Below are 11375 nucleotides of genomic sequence, written 5' to 3'. Positions count from 1 at the left end.
GGTGTGGAGTTTGGTGAGTTCCTTATAGATTTTGGATACTAGCCCTTTATCTGATATGTCATTTGCAACCATCTTTTCCCATTCTGTCAGTTGCCTATTAGTTTCATGGATTGTTTCCTTTGCCATGCAGAAGCTTTTAATCTTGATGAAGTCCCAATAGTTCATTTTTGCTCTTGATTCCCTTGCCTTTGGGGATGTGCCAAGTAAGAAATTGCTGTGGTTGAGGTCAAGGAGGTTGTTTCCTGCTTTGTCCTCTAGGATTTTGATGATTTCCTGTATCATATTCAGGTCCTTTATCCATTTTGAGTTTAATTTTGTGTATGGTGTGAGTAAATGATCTAGTTTCATTCTGCATGTTGCTGCTGTCCAGTTCTCCCAACACCATCTGTTAAAGAGGCTGTCTTTTTTCCATTGGATACTCTTTCCTGCTTTGTCAAAGATTAGTTGGCTGTACATTTTTGGGTCCAAATCTGAGTTCTCTATTCTATTCCATTGGTCTATGTCTCTGTTTTTGTGCCAATACCATACTGTCTTGATGATGATAGCTTTGTAGTAGAGGCTAAAGTCTGGGATGGTGATGCCTCCCGTTTTGGTTTTCTTCTTCAATATGACTTTGGCTATTTGGGGTCTTTTGTGGTTCCATACAAATTTTAGAATAGTTTGTTCTAGTTTTGAGAAGAATGCTAGTGCAATTTTGATTGGGATTGCATTGAATGTGTAGATTGCTTTGGGTAGTAATGACATTTTAACTATATTCTTCCAATCCATGAGCGTGGAATGTTTTTCCATTTCTTTGTGTCTTCTTCAGTTTCCTTCATAAGTTTTCTATAGTTTTCATCATACAGATCTCTTGTATCCTTGGTTAGGTTTATTCCTAGGTATTTTATGGTTTTTTGTACAACTGTGAATGAGATCAGTTTCTTCATTTCTCTTTCGGTTGCTTCATTGTTGGTGTATAAAAATGCAACCAATTTCTGTACCCGGCAACTTGGCTGAATTCTTGGATCAGTTCTATTAGGCTTCTGGTGGAGTCTGTCGGGTTTTCTATGTAGAGTATCATGTCGTCTGCAAAAACTGTGAGAGTTTGACTTCTTCTTTGCCAATTCTGATGCCTTTTATGTCCTTTTGTTGTGTGATGGCTGATGCTAGGACTTCCAGCACTATGTTAAACAACAGTGGTGAGAGTGGACATCCCTGTCATGTTCCTGATCTCAGGGGGAAAGCTCTCAGTTTTTCCCTGTTGAGGATGATGTTAGCTGAGGGCTTCTCATAGATGGCTTTTATGATGTTTAGGTAAGTTCCTTCTATCCCGACCTACTCGAGGGTCTTTATTAAGAAGGAATGCTGTATCTTGTCAAATGCTTTTTCTGCATCTATCGACAGGATCATCTGGTTTTTATCTTTTCTTTTGTTGATGTGATGTATCACATTGATTGATTGATTTGCGAATATTGAACCAGCCCTGTAACCCAGGAATGAATCCCACTTGATCTTGATGGATAATTCTTTTTATGTGCTGTTGGATTCAATTTGCAAGTATCTTTTTGAGGATTTTTGAATCCGTATTCATCAAGGATATTGGCCTGTAGTTCTCTTTTTTTGCTGGATCTCTGGCTGGCTTGGGAATCAAAGTGATGCTGGCTTCATCAAATGAGTCTGGAAGTTGTCCTTCGATTTCTATTTTTTGGAATCACTTGTGAAGAATGGGTATTAATTCTATTTTAAATGTCTGGTGGAATTCCCCAGGGAAGCCATCTGGCCCAGGGCTCTTATTTGTTGGGAGGTTTTTGATAACTGATTCTATTTCTTCACTAGTTATGGGTCTGTTCAGATTTTGGTAGTGAGTGTGTGTTTAGGAATTTGTCCTTTTCTTCCAGGTTGTCCAATTTGTTGGCATATAATTTTTCATAGTAATCCCTGATAATTGCTTGTATTTCTGAGGGGTTGGTTGTAATGAGTCAGTTTTCATTCATGATTTTATCTATTTGAGTGCTCTCTTTTCTTTTTGAGGAGCCTGGCTAGAGTTGTGTCAGTTTTGTTTATTTTTTCAAAAAACCAACTCTTGGTTTCATTGATCTGTTCAACTGTTTCTTTGGTTTCTATATTGTTTATTTCTGCTCTGATTTTTATTATTTCTCTTGTCCTACTGTTTTTGGGGTACTCTTGTTGCTGTACCTCTAGTTCCTTTAGGTGAGCTGTTAGATTTTGCACTTGCACTTTTTCTCATTTCTTGAAATAGGCCTGGAGTGCAATGTAGTTTCCTCTTAGGACTGCCTTTGCCGCATCCCATAGAATTTGGATTGTTGTATTTTCATTTTCATTTGTTTCCACATATTTTTAAATTTCTTCTCTAATTGCCTGATTGGCCCATTCGTTCTTTAGTAGGGTGACACCCTACTCCATGTTTTTGGAGGTTTTCCAGACTTCTTCCTGTGATTGATTTCAAGTGTCATAGCATTGTGATCTGAAAGTGTGCATGGTATGATCCCAATTCTTTTATATTTATTGAGGGCTGCTTTATGTCTCAGTATGTGATCTATCTTGGAGTATGTGCCATGTGCACTTGAGAAGAAAGTGAATTCCCTGGCCTCAGGATGTAGAGTTCTAAACATATCTGTCACATCCTTCTGGTCCCATGTGTCATTCAAGTCCATTGTTTCTTTAGTGATTTTCTGTCTAGCTGATCCATCCATTGCTGTAAGTGGAGTCTTAAAGTCCCCTGCTATTAGCACATTCTTATCGATAAGATTGTTTCTGTTTGTGATTATTTTATATATTTAGGTGCTCCCATATTAGGTGCATAGACATTTTTGATTGTTAGTTCTTCCAGATGGATAGACCCTGTAATTATTATATAATGCCCTTCATCCCTTCTTACTGTATTTAACTTAACCTCCGGTTTGTCTGATATAAGTATAGCTACTCCAGCTTTCTTTTGATTTCCAGTAGCATGATAGATATTTCTCCACCCCCTTACTTTTAGTCTGAAGGTGTCCTCCAGTCTAAAATGCGTTTCTTGTAGATAGCAAATAGATGGATTTTGGTTTTTTATCCATTGTGACCCTATGTCTTTTGATTGGAGCATTCAGCCCATTTACATTCAGTGTTATTATTGAAATATACGGGTTTAGAGTAATTGTGTCGTTTGTGGGATTCATGCTTGTGGTGGTGTCTCTAGTATCTTGCGTTCCTTGAAACATTTCCTTCAGAGCGTCCCCCTCAGGATTTCTTGTAGGACTGGTTTAGTGGTGACAAATCTTTCCATTTTTGTTTATTTGGAAAGACTTTTATCTCTCCTTCTATTCTGAATGACAGGCTTGCTGGATAGAGAATTCTTGGCTGCATATTTTTTCTGTTCTTCACATTGAAGATTTTCTGCCTTTCCTTTCTGGCCTGCCAAGTTTCAGTAGATAGGTCTGTCACCACTCTGATAGGTTTCCCTTTGTATGTTAGGGCCCTTTTCTCCCTAGCTGCTTTCAGAATTCTCTCTTTGTCCTTATATTTAGCCAGTTTCACTATGATATGTCGTGCAGAAGATCGATTCAAGTTACATCTGAGGGGAGTTCTCTGTGCCTTTTGGATTTCAACATCTACTTCCTTCCCCAGGTTGGGGAAGTTCTCTGCTGTAATTTGTTCCAGGACTCCTTCAGCACCTTTCTCTCTCTCTTCCTCCTCTGGGATTCCTATGATACAGATATTGTTCCGTGTGATTGTATCGCTGAGCTCCCGAACTCTTCTTTCATGTTCCTGATCAGTTTATCTCTCTTTTTCTCAGCTTCCTCTTTTTCTATAATTGTGTCTTCTAAATCACTTATTCTCCTTTCTGCGTCTTCAGTCCGTGCATTGGACGCCTCCATTTTATTATGTATCTCATATATAGCATTTTTAAATTCATCATAACTAGTTTTGAGCTCCATAGTGTTTGTAGCCATAGTTTCTCTGATGTCTTCCATGCTTTTTTGAAGCCCAGCGATTAATTTTATGACTGTTGTTCTAAATTCTTGTTCAGTTATGTTGCTTATATCGGTTTTGAGCAGTTCTTTAGCTGTCATTTCTTCCTGGAATTTCTTTGGAAGAGAGTTCTTCCATTTCGTCATTTTGGTTAGTTTTCTATCGTTAATTTTATTTTTTTTATTTTTATTTTTATTTATTTCTAGAAGAGAGAGAGAGACAGCGTGAGCAGGGGAGGGTCAGAGAGAGAGGGAGTCACAGACTGAAACAGGCTCCAGGCTCTGAGCTGGCAGTCAGCACAGAGCCCGACGCGGGGCTCGAACCCACGAGCCGCGAGATCATGACCCAAGCAAAAGTCGGACGCTTAACCGACTAAGCCACCCAGGCGCCCCAATCTCTTGTTAATTTTAAAAGCTTGTTGTACATGCTGCCCCTGCGAGTTCTGCTGTATTAGAGAGGGCTCTTTGACTGCCCAGGGCCTGTTCGTTCAGGAAGTGTTCTTTGAATGGTGTCTCTTGGTTTCTCTTGTTGAGACTTTGGTTATTTTGTTTCCCTACTCATAGTGGTATTTGGGACTCTCCACAATGTGTACTTTGGCTTGTTTCCTGAGGTAGCCCTGGAAAAGAAAACAGACAAACACACAGGGTACAAAGGTACACAAATGCACAGACAAAAGCAATAAACACTCAAACCCAGGGTCAGGTAAATACAACAACAGCAACAACATCAACAACAACAACAAAACAGCTCTCTAGTGGGGATGGGCGTGGTTTGGTGTAGGCAGGTCTCGCCTCCACTCTGTCCCGCTGGGAGCTCCCTGAGGCCTGCCTTGGTGGTTGTGGGGAGAAGAATGGCGTCGCCCCCGTCCCTTATCAACCAAGCATTGCAAATCACTTCTTTGGGTCCGGGATCTCCCTGTGCTGAGGACGTAGCCAAGGTGAGCTGAGTGCTATGCCCAATGCCCTGCCTAGTTTCCAGGTCCCAGTCCGCGGACTTTGTTTATACCGCCTGAAACAGTCCCGCAGGTTGCTGCTTCCCTGCTACTGGGGGTTGAGTCGGGGGGGGGGGGAGTGTCACAGTCTCAGATCCGCCGGAGTCAAGCAGTGATACAATCTGGCATCCGAGGCCTCCATGCCCCGCGTGCGGGGAACATAGCAGCTTCAGGCCCGCCGCTGCTGCTTGTGCCGCCACCTTCCTGGAATTTCTTTAAAGGAGAGTTCTTCCATTTCATCATTTTGGCTAGCTTTCTGTTTCTTGTTAGTTTTAAAAGCTTGTTATGCACTCTGCACCTGCAAGTACTGCTGTATTAAAGAAGGCTCTTTGACTGTCCAGGGCCTTTCCATTCAGAAAGTGTTCTCTGAATGGTGTCTCTTGGTCTCTCTTGTTGAGACTTTGGTTATTTTATTTCCCTACTTGTAGTGGTATTTGGGACTCTCACCATGTGTACTTTGGCTTGTTTCCTGAGGTAGCCCTGGAAAAGAAAACAGACAAACACACAGGTAACAAAGGCACACAAATGCACAGACAAATCTTCCCCGCTTCACACTCAGGCACCTATAAGGTTGTTTTCTCAGTGGAGTCTGTCTTCTTTGCCTCCCAAACTCCTGTGGTTCTGTAAGGGTTCCCATGGCTTCAGGCCTTCTCCGTTTGAGAGATGGGGGCAATTGAAATGTACGAGCTCCCTACTTCTCCACCATCTTGCCCCTTCTCTGCTCTAGCAATTTTCTCTTTCCTCTGTGGTCCAGTGTGAAATAGACTCCCCAGGGTGAATTGTCATTGGGAGAAATTCAAAGCTGCCGTGTGTCATTGGCATGTGGCTGAGAAGTCAATGAAAAAGTTACCACCATTTCCCCCAAAAGCTGTTAGGGAAAGTTATTGGTTATCTTCTAAGTACCTTCTACCTTCAGCACAGGATATTGTGATTATTAAAGAGGCACTGTCATGTATCTTTTTAAGATTGTTGTCTTCTTTTTGTTTTCTTAATAGTCGGTGTGCCCAGGTCCCTCTGTAGGACCCAAAGGTGATGTTTCTTTCTTTACCCACAGAACTTGTCCTTGCCCTTCTGGTAAATGGACTTGAATAGCTCCTGCTTCTGTCAGCTAGCAGCTGAGTTTACTTCAAGTTCCTTCAGAAGGCCAGACAAGTGCCATTACACAAATCACTGTTGACTGCTGTTAGCCCACTGGCCCTCCCTCCCACACTTCTTTCTCTATCCCTGCTCCCCACTGCTTTCCATATAGGTTTGGAGGAGTCATTTTTTCTTTCAGGACAACAGACTTTGAGGTAAAAATTATGTCTAACGGTACATATCATCAGACTTTGGCAACATCTAAAATAGGGTGGCATTTGATCTATGCAATAACCAGCACTCTGTCATTTGTGCATTAGCCACAACATATCTAATTTAAAATTCTTTAAAAAAATGTTAATGTTTATTTTTAAGAGAGAGAGAGAACAAGCAGGGGAGAGGCAAAGAGAGAGGGAGACACAGAATCTGAAGCAGGCTCCAAGCTCTGAGGTGTCAGTACAGAGCCCCACATGGGGCTCAAACTTATGGACCATGATATCATGACCTAAGCCGAAGTTGGATGCTCAACTGACTGAGCCACCCGGGCCCCCCTCTAATATAAAAATTCATAATGAAATCTGTAGTACTTAAGCCCTCAAATCAATTCATTGGGATTTGGGGGAGCTGTTGTGGCACTTCTGCCCTGTGGGTTTAGTAAATGTTAGTGTTTGTCTTTTTTTTTTTTTTTTTTTTTCGTTATTTTTAGGTGTAGGAGAGAGAGAGAGAGCGTGGGCAGGGGAGGGTCAGAGAGAGAGAGAGGGAGATACAGACTCTGAAATAGGCTCCAGGCTCTGAGCTGGCAGTCAGCACAGAGCCCGACGCGGGGCTCGAACCCACGAACCGCGAGATCATGACCTAAGCGAAAGTCGGACGCTTAACCGACTAAGCCACCCAGGCGCCCCTATTGATTTATTTTTGAGAGAGAGACAGCATGAGCACAAGTGGGCGTGGACAGAGAGAGAGAATCCAAAACAGGCTCCAGGCTCTGAGCTGTCGGCACAGAGCCTGATGCTAGCTTCAAACTTTTGAACTGTGAGATCATGACCTGAGCCCCGAAGTCAGATGCTTACCGACTGAGCCAACCTGCAGCCCCAAAGATAGATAAGTAAACTTTAAAAAATAAATAAATAAAAATTAAAAAAAAAAAAAAGGACTATAGCCAGGGCGCCTGGGTGGCTCAGTAGGTTAAATGTCTGACTCTTGGTTTTAGCTCAGATCATGATCTCAGGCTTCTTGAGTTTGAGCCTTTGCACTGGCAGTATAGAACCTTCTTGGGATTATCCCTCTCTCCCTCTCTCTCTCTCTGTCTCTCCCCTGCTCATGCTGTCTCTTAAAATAATTTAAAAATTATTTGTTCTTTAATGTTTATATATTTTTGAGAGAGAGAGAGAGGAGGGGCAGGCAGGAGAGGGAGAGAGAGAGAAGGAGACACAGAATCCTGTGTTGCAAGGCTTGAACCCATAGATTGCAAGATCATAACCTGAGCTGAAGGCCAACGTTCAACTGACTGAGCTCCCAGGCACTCCTCAAAATATATACATTAATAATAATAAAAAAGAACTATGACTATGTTCTCCTGCCACATTGCTGATTTCCCAATGCCCAGGTGAGAAAGTGAGTCCTATCTAGAGTAGAGTCATTGACTCCAGGCTCAGAACATATGGAGGGCCCGAAACTTACATTGTATCTTTGTTTTGAAGTCAGAAGACTTCCATGAGCTCTTCATGCCTTCTGGCCACACTGAAGTAGTATCTTGAGAAGTAAGGTTTTCCTTTTTTTTTTAAAAAAAAAAAAAGATCTGCGAGCATCCCAATTTGTTTGTTTGTTTAGGCTCTTTAGCTCATAATGGGGTATACAAGCCTTGATATTGACCATTTTGAACCCTCTTGTGGACTAGTATACTTCAGTTGGTACATTTATTACTTGAAGAAATCAGCAAATAGTTTGTGGTACCTTTTAAGATTTATCTAGCACATATTTATTGAGTGTATTTTATGGGTAAGGAGCTGTGCAGAGTGCTGGGAATGCACAGATGAGAAACATAAAGTCCCTGCTCTTGGGTTGTCTCACAGTCTAGTAAGAGAGAGACACACACATCAACAAATAACTATAACACTAAGATTTGGGTATAAAGTTCTAGGTCAGGGCACTAGCATGAGCAGAGATTGAGGGCAGGAAAATGCACAATTTGCTTGGAGAATCACAGGCAATGTAGCATAGTGGAGTGTGGTGTGGATATTGGCAGGAAGCTACAGGAGAAAAGACTGGGAGGTAGATGTGGGTCAGATTTTTTTTTAATTTTTTAATGTTTTATTTATATCTAGGAGAGAGAGAGAGGGAGACAGCGTGAGCAGGGGAGGGTCAGAGAGAGAGGGAGTCATAGACTCTGAAACAGGCTCCAGGCTCTGAGCTGGCAGTCAGCACAGAGCCCGACGCGGGGCTCGAACCCACGAACCGCGAGATCATGACCTAAGCGAAAGTCGGACGCTTAACCGACTAAGCCACCCAGGCGCCCCAAGATGTGGGTCAGATTTTTAAGAGTTCAGATTTTTAGCTTTCTGAAGATGATTTGGGTATCCCTTGAGTTCAAGTTGTTGGATCAATGGTTACAATTCTGTCGACATTCCTAGAACCTTTGTTTAGTTTAGCAGGAGGTGAAAGAGGAGAGCTATTAGAACGGAAACAGTGATCCTCAGCCCTAGGGACCTCGTGAATCAGAGATTAGAGCATCTTATATGGCTTGGAGCTAGAGCTCCATGCTATTATGAGATGTGTGTGACATATCATTGGCGTAAGAAAGGAAGAGAAGATTTTGTTTGGAGGAAAGGTTGGGAAGGAAGGATAGCAAACCTGGATAGTTTTGTTTCCTACACCCAGTCAGAAATTTATAGTTTAATTTCATTACTGTCTGGAAATATTGTCATGTCCCAGAACATACAGAGGTCCATATTTAAAAGTAAGTGTTGTGGCACCTGGGTGGCTTAGTCATTTGAGCATCTGACTCTTGATTTCGGCTCAGATCATGATTCCAGGGTTGTAGGATCAAGCCCCGTCTTGGACTCTGTGCTGAGAATCAAGACTGCTTGGGATTCTCTGTCTGTCTGTCTGTCTCTCTCTCTCTCTCTCTGTCTCTCTTTTTCTCTCTCGAATAGCCATATATGAAAAGCCCAGAGATAATTTCATCTTCAATGGGGAAAAACTGAGCGCTTTCCCCCTGAGATCAGGAACACTACAGGTATGTCTACTTTCACCACTGTTTTTTTTTTTTTAATGTTTTTATTTATTTCTAGGAGAGAGAGAGAGACAGCGTGAGCAGGGGAGGGTCAGAGAGAGAGAGAGGGAGATACAGACTCTGAAATAGGCTCCAGGCTCTGAGCTGGCAGTCAGCACAGAGCCCGACGCGGGGCTCGAACCCACGAACCGCGAGATCATGACCTAAGCGAAAGTCGGACGCTTAACCGACTAAGCCACCCAGGCGCCCCAAGATGTGGGTCAGATTTTTAAGAGTTCAGATTTTTAGCTTTCTGAAGATGATTTGGGTATCCCTTGAGTTCAAGTTGTTGGATCAATGGTTACAATTCTGTCGACATTCCTAGAACCTTTGTTTAGTTTAGCAGGAGGTGAAAGAGGAGAGCTATTAGAACGGAAACAGTGATCCTCAGCCCTAGGGACCTCGTGAATCAGAGATTAGAGCATCTTATATGGCTTGGAGCTAGAGCTCCATGCTATTATGAGATGTGTGTGACATATCATTGGCGTAAGAAAGGAAGAGAAGATTTTGTTTGGAGGAAAGGTTGGGAAGGAAGGATAGCAAACCTGGATAGTTTTGTTTCCTACACCCAGTCAGAAATTTATAGTTTAATTTCATTACTGTCTGGAAATATTGTCATGTCCCAGAACATACAGAGGTCCATATTTAAAAGTAAGTGTTGTGGCACCTGGGTGGCTTAGTCATTTGAGCATCTGACTCTTGATTTCGGCTCAGATCATGATTCCAGGGTTGTAGGATCAAGCCCCGTCTTGGACTCTGTGCTGAGAATCAAGACTGCTTGGGATTCTCTGTCTGTCTGTCTGTCTCTCTCTCTCTCTCTCTGTCTCTCTTTTTCTCTCTCGAATAGCCATATATGAAAAGCCCAGAGATAATTTCATCTTCAATGGGGAAAAACTGAGTGCTTTCCCCCTGAGATCAGGAACACTACAGGTATGTCCACTTTCACCACTGTTTTTTTTTTTTTCAATGTTTATTTAATTTTGAGAGAGACAGATTGTGAGCAGGGGAGAGACAGGGGGTGGGGGTGGGGAGACAGAATCCAAAGCAGGCTCCAGGCTCTGAGCTGTCAGCACAGAGCCTGATGTGGGGCTTAAACTCCCGAACCACGAGATCATGACCTGAGCCGATGTCAGATGCTTAACTGACTGAGCTACCCAGTTGCCCTACCACTGTTATTTAACACAGTGTTTAGAAGTCTTAGCCTTAGCAATCAGACAATAAAATGAAATAAAAGGTATCCAGATTGACAAAGAAGTCAAACTTTCACTTTTCTCAGGTGACATGATATTTTACATGGAAAACCTGAAAGACTCCACCCAAAAGCTGCTAGAACAGATACATGAATTCAGCAAAGTCACAGTATATAAAATCAATGTATAGAAATCAGCTGCATTTCTATATACCAATAATTAAGCCACAGAAAGAGAAATCACAAAATCGATCCCATTTACAGTTGCACCAACACCCATAAAATACCTAGGAATAAACCTAACCACAGATGTGAGAGATCTATATACTGAAAACTATAGAAAACTTATGAAAGAAATTGAAGAAGACACAAAGAAATGGAAAAGCATGCCATGCTCCTGGATTGGAAGAACAAATATTGTTAAAATGTCAATACTGCCCAAAGCAATCTACACATTCAATGCAATCCCAATCAAAATTGCACCAACATTCTTCTCAGAGCTAAAACAAACAATCCTAAAATTTGTATGGAACCACAGAATACCCTGAATAGCCAAAGTAGTGTTGAAAAAGAAAACCAAAGTGGGAGGTATCACAATCCTGGAGTTTAGCCTCTACTACAAAACTGTAATCATCAAGACAGTATGGTATTGGCACAAAAACAGACACATAGACAATAGAATGGAATATAGAACCAAGAATTGGACCCACAAATATATGGCTAACTGATCTTTGACAAAGCAAGAAAGAGTATCCAATGGAAAAAGTCTCTTTAGCAAATGGTGCTGGGAGTACTGGACAGCAACATGCAGAAAAATGAAACTGGACTACTTTCTTACACCATATATGAAAAATAAACTCAAATGGATGAGAGACCTAAATGTGAGACAGGAAACC

The sequence above is a fragment of the Hyaena hyaena genome, unplaced genomic scaffold (assembly GCF_003009895.1).
Source record: "Hyaena hyaena isolate Hyena2069 unplaced genomic scaffold, ASM300989v1 scaffold_348, whole genome shotgun sequence".
Classification (NCBI taxonomy): domain Eukaryota; kingdom Metazoa; phylum Chordata; class Mammalia; order Carnivora; family Hyaenidae; genus Hyaena; species Hyaena hyaena.
Note: the sequence above shows the minus strand (reverse complement) of the source record.